At 40.4% G+C, this 12,817-nt stretch overlaps 1 pseudogene; it reads left to right on the plus strand.

Annotated features, from left to right (window-relative positions):
- The first annotated feature begins 3,602 nt into the window (after positions 1–3,602).
- LOC128563712 (serine/threonine-protein kinase Sgk3-like) overlaps positions 3,603–12,817 on the plus strand; it is a 34,127-nt pseudogene continuing 24,912 nt past the window's right edge.

Consider the following 12,817-nt stretch of genomic DNA (forward strand, 5'->3'; position numbering starts at 1 on the left):
AATAATCACAAATAGTAATGGCTATGAAGGAAATGAAGATGAAGGTGAAATGAGAGAGGATGATAGGCATCTAGGGGAAGGTCCCCCCTGTCTGAGATGGGTGGATCTAGAATGGCTTCTTGGAAGATGTGCTGTGTAAGCTGGAGGTGAAAAGGCAGAAATGAGCAGCTGGGTAAAATAACAGTTTGAGCAGGAAAGGAATATATGTGTGAAGACCTGGCTTATTCTCCTATGGGGTCAGATGAATCACATAGCTTGACAGGGTAGTCATACCAAGGAAAGGGAGCATTTCAGGCCAGGGATGCCAGGAGAGAAATCACAGATGAAGTTAACAGAATCATCAAATATATTTAAGTGCTTTTATACACTGTAGTTCAATCTGTAGTAAAAATGAATATGTATGTGTTTTATTATATTTTGCTGTATACATAGCTTTGGCAACTCTTGCTTCTTTTCTGAGTTCCCTTGAGACCAGAAACTGTGGCCATACAGTTAAAACCATGTGTGTTTATTCATTCATCAAATGTATATTGTCCATCTACCATATGCTGGACATTATGCTAGTATAAGCAATAGAAAGTTAGAGGTGAATCCTTCTCTCAAAATGCCCAAAATAATGTTGGGATGCTAGAGATACTTTATCATTAGAAAAAATGTAGTGTCTGAGCTGGGCACTGTGATGCACACCTGCAAATCCAGCTACACTGGAGGCTAATCCTGGAGTAGTGCTTGAGCCCAGGGGTTTAAAACTAGCCTGAGCAACATACCAAGATCCTGCCTTAAAAAAAAAAAAAGCACTATCTTTTGAAAATTTCATGTTTAGATCTAGAGTCTGTCAGGAATTGTTTCTTGCATATGATGTGAGACACAGGGTCACAGTTCATGTTTTTCATATGGATAACCAGACGATTCTACACAATCTATGAAAAAATGTTCTTTCCCTAATGATTCTGGATTTTATATTTTGTTTCATTGGCCTATTTGTTTATCCTGGCACCAATACCACATTGCTTTAACAACTGTAGCTTAATATCCAACAGAACAAGTCGTCCTTCCTTAAGAATATCCCAGAGGATATTCTTAACCATTTACATATCTGTAACATATCAAACTCAGAGTCAATGTGTCAATTTCTGCAGAAATTCTGTTAGAATTTGGTTGAGATTTCATTGAATCTGTAGATGAGTTTGGAGAATTATTACCTTTACAATATTCAGTCTTCCAATCCATGCTATAGTATATCTCTTTGTTAATTTAGCTCATCTTTAAGTTTTCTCAATAATATTTTATAGTGTGGCCGCACACAGTTTGCTCACGCCTGTAATCCTAGCATTCTGGGAGGCCTAGGTGGGTGGATTGCCTGAGTTCATGAGTTCGAAACTGCCCTGAGCCAGAGCGAGACTTCATTTCTAAACAAACAAAAAAAAAATAGCTGGACATTATGACGGGCACCTAGAGTCCCAGCTAGCTGCTTGGGAGGCTGAGGCAAGAGAATCACTCGAGCCCAAGAGTTTAAGGTTGCTGTCAGCTATGATGCCACAGCACTCTACTGAGGGCTACAGAATGAGACTCTGCCTCAAAAAAAAAATTAATTAAAAAGAAAAATATTTTATAGTGCTCTCCTTAGAATTATTACACAACTTTAATTAGATTTATTCCTAGATGTTTTTTATGCTGTCGAAAACTCTCCTAGCTACATATCCAGCAGAAATGCACGTGCAATAGGAAGGTGTGTGTAAGAATGTTCATAGCATCATTATTCATGAGCAGTCTAGATACCTATCAATAGAACAGAGGTACTCTATGGTATATAGGGTAATCCTGGAATATTCTGCACAGCAATGAAAATAATGAAAACTATGCCATCTGCCACAACACGAATGAAACTTATGTAATTTATGATGAAAGAACTAAGACAGCAACAACTCTATGTTGTAATTACATGAAATTCAAAAAAGGGCAAAACTTAACCCATGCTACTGCAAGTTGAGATGCTGGTAGTTACCTGGGAGGCTGAGGCAGATGAGTCATGACTGGGAGGGGAGAAAATGGAGGTTTCAGCTACTGTTTTAGTTTTTGACCTGGATAGTGGTTGTATAGCTGTGTGTGTTCACTTTATAATAATTTACTGAGCTGTAATGACTTTTGAGTTTTTGTGTATGTATGCTATGTTTAATAAAAGTTTAAAATGTTGCAAAATGCAGGCCAAGCGCGGTGGCTCATGCCTGTAAACCTAGCACTCTGGGAGGCCAAGGCAGGTGGATTGAGTTGGAGACCAGCCTGAACAAGAGCGAGACCCTGTCTCTAAAAATAGCCAGGCATTGTGGCCGGTGCCTGTAGTCTCAGGTATGGTAGGCTGAGGCAAGAGAATCACTTCAGCCCAACCGTTTGAAGTTGCTGTATGCTGTGATGCCACGGCACTCTACTGAGGGGGACAAACTGAGGCTGTCTCCAAAAAAATTTTTCTGCAAAATGCAAAAAACTATTGCAACAAAGAAAAACAGTACACCAAGGAAAAGCAAACAAATGCAAATTCACAATTTGAAGATTAGAAAAATAGATGTGATAAACTAAACAGCAATAATGGCAATCTGACATTATTCTAAACCCTTCTCCAGTGTCTGGTCTTAGTTCCACTTTTCATTTGCCTATTTGCTTCTTAACTGTTGTCCAAAGCTTCCACTTTACTGGAAAAAAATACCTACTTGAAAGGAATTAATAATGACTAATTGCCATGTTCTTAGAATTATTTTCTCAGAAGGTACTTAAAAATGAACCAATCAAAATATTGGAGAAGAAAAAAGCAGAGGAGAATTGTCAAGAAAAGGAAAAATTTTAGGGAGGAATGTTCAACAGAGCCAAATGTTATGGAAAACAAAAGGAAAATACCAACGGTTGACTTTAGGACAATTTCACCCTAAAAATGTATTCACTCTATCTTTATGAATAACAAAATATTTAGGGAAGAGTAGAATTATAGAAATAAATGCAATAATTCTTGATTTTTCAGAATAAAAACCTATCTAGGTCCTGTGTGGACTCTTTTTTTTTTGAGACAGAGTCTCACTATGTTGCTCTTGGTAGAGCGCCATGGCGTCACAACTCACAGCAACCTCAAACTCTTGGGCTTAAGCGATTCTCTTGCCTCAGCCTCCCAAGTAGCTGGGACTACAGGTGTCTGCCACCATGCCCGGCTATTTTTTTGTTGTTGCAATTGTCATTGTTGTTTAGCAGGCCCCGGCCAGTTTCAAACCCACCAGCCTTGGTGTATGTGGCTGGTGCCGTAACCATTGTTACAGGCTTCGAGCCAGTGGGCTTTCTTTTTACATAATTTAAGAAGTATTGATTTATTTAAAATGAATTATTCCTCTCAGAATATTGAAATTTCTAATAGTGTGCATAATGTTTAACTATAACAGGTTCTTCTTGCAAAATGAAAACTGGATGGAAAATTTTATGCTGTCAAAGTGTTACAGAAAAAGTAGTTCTCAACAGAAAAGAGGCAAAATTGCAATAGCTGTTTGTCTTCAGCCCGTTTTCTCAATTAACATGCTTTTTTGTGGGGTGAATAATATAATTGATCCTTTACCTTTTTTTCCCAGCAAAAACATATTATGGCTGAATGTAATGTGCTTTTGAAAAATGTGAAACATCCATTTTTGGTTGGATTACATTATTCTTTCCAAACAACTGAAAAGCTTTATTTTGTTCTGGATTTTGTTAATGGAGGGGAGGTGAGTTTTCTCTTTAGTTTCCTAATATTAATAGTTTAGAAAAAATAGCATAAAGACACACCATGTTTCATGGTGTGTCTCCTTGGTGATTCACAGTACGTTTCAGCATGTTAAAGACAGACGTTCCGCCTTAAGCAAAGCTATGATAAATTAAGAGAATTTTTTTTTTTTTTTACTGTATAGTTTTCATTTTTGTTTGAACCAATTCTATTAATATTCCCCCCAATTCTGATTCAGATGGATATTAAAAATGCTATGGGAAACGCCGCTACTATGATGATAATTACAGTAACAACTAACATGTATTGAGTATTATTATGTGTCCAGCACTCTGGTTCTTTGCACTTAAGTATTTTATCTTCACAACAACCTTACTATATAAGATCAAAAAAAAAAAAAAAAAAGAGAGAGAGAGAGCCAAAGAAGCTAGGTAGCTTATGGAAGACATGTGGTGAGGAAGTCTTGGAGGCAGGAAGGAACTCAGGCAGTCTGATCCTGAATCTAGACAGATGACCATTCCCATTCTTCTACTTAATCCTCACAGTTTTCTTTCTTTTAAAAAATCATTTATGGTTAGTTTAGTAAACAAATGAACATTAAAAAGTCTGCTCAAAAAATTTCGTTGAACCGTATGTTATACATTAGACAGTTGTTAAGGGAGAATACAGTTTCTGGGTACTTAATACTTAAAGGTTTTATTGGCCATATTAACCTTCCTCACAAAAGTCAAGTTATTTATTAAGTTCCTAGGATGTCAAAGTAAGAAGAGAAAAAAAAGTATATTTAAGGGGTGGTGCGGCAAGCACCAACTTGGCAGTAATTCTTTGCTTGGCTTCATGTGTTCAAGCACCCTTTTTCTCCAGTAAAATTTTGTGCAATTCATCTGTATCCTTGCTAGTTTTTGCCCAGATTAACATAGTAATTGGGATAGTGGTATCCTCATCATCAATTGGAAGATTTGGAACACAGACACTAAGTACATTATTTTTCCCCATTGGGTACGTGGCATATTGGATGAAATCAGAACATTCAGCAATATGTTGCTTTTTGTAGTAAAAAGCATCTTCTTTTACTTCAGTAACGACTACTTTGGGTGGCTCCGGATCCTCTTCAGCTCTTGCCACCTTCTGCTCAGCTCGCCAGCGTTTTAGTGCAAAATGAAAAGAAACGGGTTTTGTTCTGGGTAATATCTTTGCCAAATAAAGCAGAGTTTCCAGCCAAGGAGCCAGAGCTCAATGAGTGCAAAAGCGAGCTATCTATTATCTTGCCAAAATTCAACAAGGCACTTATTCCTTCTAGTGATGGAATTTTCTTTTTAGGTAAAAGCTTGATCTTCCTTTTAGATGTATCTTTAGTTTTGTTGGCCATGGAACAACAATGCTGACTCTTTCTGTGATTTTGTTGAACCAAATAGGGAAGGAGACTACTATTCAACCACTGTCTTGTTAGTTTTATTCTGAGGATTACTCCTGACATTGTTTATGTGCTGCTGTTTAATATTCTCTAAATATTTCTCATAGTGTTTAAAGGCAGGTGTCAGATCCCAGAGTGGGTTTGCATTCACGTGCTTGGCTAGCCAATCCCGAAAAGAGCAGTTCTAGACTATCAGCTGCTTGTTCCAGGTATTCATATGTGGGCTTTACTAGAAGCAAAGCCATAGGAGGACGATTGCTGACTGTCCTTGTTAGTTTTGGGATTTGAAATTGTTCTATCGGCCAAGGTGGTGAGGCCATTTGTAGCAACACAACCAAAGTCAGCCTTGGTATCTGTTGGCACCCTTGTGCTGGTTACGCAGTTTCCATTTGATAGTCCTTGCAGAGGCTTCCCTCCAGCACCTCTACCAAATCGAGAAAACTCTACTCCTCCAGAAGGGACAACCAGGCCTTTCAAGGCTCCTACGCGATCAGATTGAGATCTGGCATTTCTGCACTTTTCTTTCTTTATGGCTCTCTTCTTCGAGACTTCCTCACTGGCCACTGAGAATTTTTCCACCTCTTCAGCTACATCTTCTTGATCCCAATTCCTAGCTGTCGATTCCTTAGGGCAATTCTTTGGGCCGTTTTTTATAACCACCCCAGTGGCTGTCTCTGCACTGCAGTCCCTGTTGTAGGTGTCCTGGCATCTGAAGCAGTTGCTGGTCGCTTCTAAGAGCCTGGGAGGACTTGGTGCTCAGCAAGCCCAGAGTCCAGACACCATGGCCCCTGAGCCCAGGCTCTCTGCCTCGGTGAGGGGAGCTGTTCCGTCCACTAGGCCAAGGGCAGAGATTGCTGGGCCAACCACGAAGAGCACGCACTGGGCTTCCGCTGTGTAATAAATCTACCTGCAGAACAAATTGGGGGGCGGGGAGGACGAGGAAAACACACATTTGTAATTTGATCTTTAACATGTGAATGACTTCAAAAATTATTTAAACTAGTAGACATGATACTTTTTTGTTGTTGTTGTTGTTGTTGTTGTTGTTGCAGTTTGGCCGGGGCCGGGTTCAAACCCACCACCTTCGGCATATGGGGCCGGCGCCCCACTCACTGAGCCACAGGCGCTGCCCTAGACATGATATCTTTACAAAGAGAGTGTCCATCTTCCACTCTGAGAGCAGAGAGAAAAAGAATTTTTTTTTTTTTTTTTTTTTTTGTAGAGACAGAGTCTCACTTTATGGCCCTCGGTAGAGTCTCATGGCATCACACAGCTCACAGCAACCTCCAACTCCTGGGCTTAAGCAATTCTCTTGCCTCAGCCTCCCAAGCAGCTGGGACTACAGGCGCCCACCACAACGCCCAGCTATTTTTTGGTTGCAGTTCAGCAGGGGCCGGGTTTGAACCCGCCACCCTCTGTATATGGGGCCGGGGCCTTACCGACTGAGCCACAGGCGCTGCCCGAAAAAGAATATTTTTTAAATTTCCATTTAATATGAAGGTACAAATGATTAGGTTATAATGTTTGCATTTGTTAGGTACAATCCCTGCTGTGGTTGTGCCCTGCACCCAGGCGGTATGCCACGTACCCTCACATCGTGCCCGTTAGGTGGGAACACAGCAATTCCCCTACAACTTGAATTGAGTTTTCTCTTCTGTGGGCATGTATTAGATTGTCTTCTGGCTTCATATTAGTATATTGGACATATATAGTACTATATACAGTACATATATGGTACATTGGATATTTGCTTTTCCATTCTTGTGATACTAAGAAGAAAGGAAAAAGTATTTCAACCTTACTAGAGTACATTTAACTGTAGAATAAAGGAACTTATAAGAAAGAACAGTTTCTATCCTGTAAATCCAAAAGGTGGTCAGATAAACCTAAAGATCATTTTGGGCAAAGGTCATAAATAGAATCATTACTCAATTATGACAAAAGTCTCTTAATGCTCCTCAAGGTCAGGACAAGATTATGTGTCTTCCAGGTACACTTCCTTTTTTTTTTTTTTTTTTGAGACAGAGTCTCACTTTGTTGCTCTTGGTAGAGTGCTTGATGTCACAGCTCACAGCAACCTCCAACTCTTGGGCTTAAGTGATTCTCTTGCCTCAGCCTCCCAAGAAGCTGGAACTACACCACAACACCTGGCTATTCTTTGAGACAAGGTCTCACTCTGGCTCGGGCTGGTCTCAAACCTGTGAGCTCAGGCAATCCACTTGCCTTGATCTCCCAAGTACTGAGCCACCACACCCAGCCCAAGGCGCACCCTTCCTTATTCTGTGATGTACCCTACATTGTTCCCACTTTGAAGTTGGCCATTTTATTTGTGTGTGCAGGAGTACTAAGAGATAATGACAGTTTATTGAGGCCTGCAACTTTGCAGCTATTTTACATGTCTTGTTTCAGTGCATCATAGCTCTTTGAAATAACCACTGTAATTGTCTTTCTTGTTTTTTTTTCTCCTGAGTCTCACTCTGTTGTCCAAGCTAAAGTGCCATGGCATCAGCCTAGCTCACAGCAGCATCATATTCCTGGGCTCAAAACAATCCTCCTGTCTAAGCTTCCTGAGTAGCTGGGACTACAGGCACTGTAACTCCCAGGTTATTTAGTTAGACCCATTTTATAGATAAGGAAAGGAGGCTCAGAAAGGTTAAGTAACTTTCTTAATGTCACGTATCAGGCCTTGGTTGTTTTTTTTTTTTTTTGAGACAGTGCCTCAAGCTGTTGTCCTGGGTAGAGTGCCGTGGCATCACAGCTCATTGTAACCACCAACTCCCGGACTTAAGCGATTCTCTTGCCTCAGCCTCCCAAATAGCTGGGACTACAGGTGCCCACCACAACACCCAGATGTTTTTTTTTTTTGGTTACAGCTGTCATTGTTTGGCAGGCCTGGGCTGGATTCGAACCTGCCAGCCCAGGTGTATGTGGCTGGTGCCTTAGCCGCTTGAGCCACAGGCACCGAGCCCAGGCCTTGGTTTTAACTTAGACATCCTGACTGCAAAGCCCTTTCTTCAGTGCCAGACACAGTTCCTTGACCCTCTAAATGCCGACGAGATTCTACTGCAGCTTTCCTGCTTTATGCATATGTGGTTTCCTCACGCTGTTTTAGGCCTTTGCCTCTGGGCCCTTTTTTTACACAGTGACTGCTCTTAAACTGAACAGGAAAGATGGGAAGAGGTAAGCTTGTCATTTAAAAGGTAACACTTGGCTAAGATGATGAGAAAAAGCATAAAGTATAATTGAGTGGTAGGATGGGTGCAGGAGGAATTGAGTGAGGCAGTAGGTAGACAAGGAATAAAGATGAGGACAGACAGACAGGGAGAGGCAGGAGTGTGGTTTCATCACGTGTTCCCTACTATTAGACTGTTATTTACCTCTCGATGGCTCAGATTTTAACCTTGACACGTGATACTTAATTTTTGTATACTGCTGGATGCCTTATTTGGAACAGAGTATAGACATATAAGTTTTGTGACACTGGGCAGATAAACAAGCCCTTTGAGACCTTGGTTTCCTCATTCATTTTCTGCCTCTAAATTGTTGAATGATGTTTATGTGGGAGATACCAACATGGAGATGGTGGTAAAAATCATTAAGAGGATAAGGTTACCTGGGAAGAGTATTTGGAGAAAGAATGATAGTGGCAAGGGCAGAATCCCTGTCATCCCTGCTGCATGTGGGACCAGAGGGAGCAGAGATGGACTCTCCCAGACCCAGGGACCGAAAGGGACCTACTGGAAAGGTCGCAGGCAGGTAACCTAATGGCTGAAGGCCACCTTGTAAGAAATCAACTTCAAAATTAGGAAGTATGAGGAATGAACTGCAGAGTCCAGCCGCTGCTCTGCTCTAGCCAGCTGCCACCACATTAGAATGTAAGGCTAACGGTTCAGAGCTCCCCTCACCCCTTTTTTTCTTTTTCAGAAGACACCAAAACTAAAGAATTGTTAGCCCCCCAAATTCGTAGTTTTTAATGTTATCACCTAATTTAGATTTTTCCTTTTTAATTTTTTTTTTTTTTTTTTTTTTGTAGAGACAGAGTCTCACTTTATCGCCCTTGGTAGAGTGCAGTGTCATCTCAGCTCACAGCAACCTCCAAGTCCAGGCCCTAGGCAATTCTCTTGCCTCAGCCTCCCGAGTAGCTGGGACTACAGGCACTTGCCACCATGCCCGGCTCTTTTTTCATTGCGGTTTGGCTGGGGCCGGGTTCGAACCCGCCACCCTTGGTATATGGGGCCGGCGCCCTACCCACTGAGCCACAGGTGCATCCCTAATTTAGATTTTTCTGAAAATAGTATTTGGCTCAAGAAAATTGTGTCTGTGGACTGTGTTTGTTCTGCTAACCACTGGTTTTCCATCTTTGAATAGGGTTTGTTTTTTTAATGAAAAAAATTGTCCAAAATGGCAGTATTAAATCTTCATTGATAAGTCTTTTCCTGAGCGATTGCTTGAAAGGGTGAGGACACTGCTATATTGCGGATTGAGGGATAAGTGGGAGAAGAGTGACATTAGCCAGGTAAACAGGCACATGGTTGCAAAGAGAGGGTAATTGGTAAGTGGCGGATGTGAGAAAGAGAGTTACACTTCTGTGCTTTGGTGCGTTTTTATCTCATGTTCGTAGTCACAGAACCAATTCTATCTTTGTGTTTACGGAATGTGTCTGTTTAATGCTGTGTCCGAATGAGCCTAACATTCTCTCTCCTCACCTCTAATTTTACAGCTGTTTTTTCACTTACAACGAGAAAGGTCCTTTCCTGAACACAGAGCTAGGTTTTATGCTGCTGAAATTGCCAGTGCATTGGGTTACTTACACTCCATAAAAATCGTGTACAGGTAAAATTTTAAAATATAACTTGTAAAACTTTCTTTTTGATAATTTTATTTATTTAGGTTTATATTCAGTTTTGCTTTTCTTTTTAATTTGATAGAGACTTGAAACCAGAAAATATTCTTCTCGATTCAGTAGTAAGTGTTCTCTTTTTACTAGTTCTCAATTTGGTGGTGGTTGTATGGTCAGAGGAAGAAAGTCTCCGAGGTTCCATACTGCATGATTCCATTTATGTAACATTCTCAAAATGACAAAACTATTGAGATGGAGACCAGATTGGTAGCTGCAAGGAGACAGAGTTCGTGGAGATAGCACAAAGATAAAGGGTTAGCATGAGGGAGGTGCTTTGTGATGGATAGTTCATGATCAGTACATGTATGATTGCATGGAACTGCACACACATACACAAGTATGCCTATAAAAAACAGTGACAACTGAGCCAGGTCGGTGGTCTGGCTGACAGTACTGTACCACCATCAGTTTCCTATCTGATACTGTACTGCTGTTAGTGAGATGTCAGCATTGGGGAAGTGGGGTGAGAGATACATCAGACTCTGTATACTGTTTTTGCAATTTCCTGTGGATCTGTAATTATGCCAAATAAAAAAGGTTTTAAAATTTGTCAATTTATACGCTTGCCTTGTTTTCTCTTACTGCTCCTGTATTTGTCAGGGACATGTTGTCTTAACAGATTTTGGGCTTTGTAAAGAAGGAATTGCTATTTCTGATACCACCACAACATTTTGTGGGACACCGGAGGTAAGAAATACGTCTCATTTGTCATTCATATAATCACAAAGAAAGTGCAAATATGAATCACAAATTGCATAGCATATATAAATTTGGAATAAGAAAAGTAGAATAAAGACTGTAATTTCTGCTTCCAAACAAGTGGAAATATCTGATAATCATTCTTTTTATAAATTTAGAGTTTATTGGTTGTTGGTATTTTTATTTATTTATTATTTATTTATTTATTTTGGGACAGAGTCTAAAGCTGTGGCCCTGGGTAGAGTGCCATGGCGTCATAGCTCACAGCAACCTCAAACTCTCGGGCTTGAGCAATTCTCTTGACTTAGCCACCCAAGTAGCTGGGACTATGTGCGCCGACCGCAACACCCGGCTTTTTTTTTTTTGTTTGTTTGTTTTTTTTTAACTGTAGTTGTTATTGTTTAGAAGGACTGGGCTAGGCTCAAACCCACAGGCCCTGGTGTATGTGCCTGGCACTGTAACCACTGAGCTACGGGTGCCAAGCCAATAGTTGGTATTTTTAACTATGATTGTGAGATACCACAAGACCCTTTTGAATAATCCAACAAAGATAAATTATGCTGGCGGCGCCTGTGGCTCAGTCGGTAAGGCGCCGGCCCCATATACCGAGGGTGGCGGATTCAAACCCGGCCTTGGCCAAACTGCTACCAAAAATAGCCGGGCGTTTTGGCAGGTGCCTGTAGTCCCAGCTAATCGGGAGGCTGAGGCAAGAGAATCGCTTAAGCCCAGGAGTTGGAGGTTGCTGTGAGCTGTGTGAGGCCACGGCACTCTACCGAGGGCCATAAAGTAAGACTCTGTCTACAAAACAAACAAACAAACAAACAAACAAAATAAATAAATTATGCTTGTTTTTAATGCTAAAAATTTACCATAGAGTTCTTTAAAGATTTAATTACATTTCTAATCCTTTAAAAAAAAATCATGAACCAGTCATGGAAATGTCCTAAAATTGATTATGTTTATGGTTGCATAATTCTGTGACTATATTTATAGCCATTGAATTTTAGACTTTAAATGGGTGAACTGTGTGGTATGTGAAGATGTCAATAGAGCTGGGGGTTTTGTGTGGTTTTATGACTTTATTTGATGTGTGTGACAATCACTGGTTGGTTCTCATCCATGTTGACCCTGTAGATTTTTGAAAGTGGTATTGTAAAACTTTTTTTTTATTATTATTTTTTCTTAAATCATAGCTGTGTACGTTAATGCAGTCATGGGGTACAATGTGCTGGTTTTACATACAATTTGAAATATTTTCATCAAACTGGTTAACATAGCCTTTATGGCATTTTCTCAGTTATTGTGTTAAGACATAATTTATATTCTACATTTAGTAAGTTTCACATGTACCCTTGTGAGATGCACCGTAGGTGTGGTCCCACCCATTACCCTCCCTCCAGCCATCCTCCCTCCCCAGTAAAACTTTTTTTATGAGCTAGAGCAAAATATTAACATTGCCTATATCTGGATTATAGCTTTATTGGTTTCTATTCTGTTTTTCTATCTGGTTGTAATATTTTATAATAAAATTATTTAACAGAAGAAAATAAAGCATTGAATGTGCGGAGAAAAATGAATCAGAACTCATTAACCTGGCTTGCTGACTGTGGCACAGTGGTTATGGCACCAGCCACGTACACCAAGGGTGGCAGGTTCGAACCTGGCCGGGCCAGCTAACAATGACAACTGCAACAAAAAATAGCCGGGTGTTGTGGTGGGCACCTGTAGTCCCAGCTACTTGGGAGGCTGAGGCAAGAGAATTGCTTAAGCCCAAGAGTTGGAGGTTGCTGTGAGCTGTGACGCCACCACACTCTACCAAGGGCAACATAGTGAGATTCTGTCTCAAAGAAAAAAAAAAGACCTCATTAACCAGAACATCACATTCTCTAATATTGTTTGTTAGTGGAAAACATCTTTTTGTGACAATAATCCTTACAATTTATTTAAAAGCCTTATTCTCACTTCACACATGTGTTCAGATTTAAATTGTCTAATTTCCGTGTATTTGTAGTGATCTTAGATGCCATGTAATGTTTCAGGATTACCATGGAGTACTTGCAAGTACAGTACT

This window comes from Nycticebus coucang, chromosome 13 (genome assembly GCF_027406575.1).
Source record: "Nycticebus coucang isolate mNycCou1 chromosome 13, mNycCou1.pri, whole genome shotgun sequence".
Taxonomy (NCBI): Eukaryota; Metazoa; Chordata; class Mammalia; order Primates; family Lorisidae; genus Nycticebus; species Nycticebus coucang.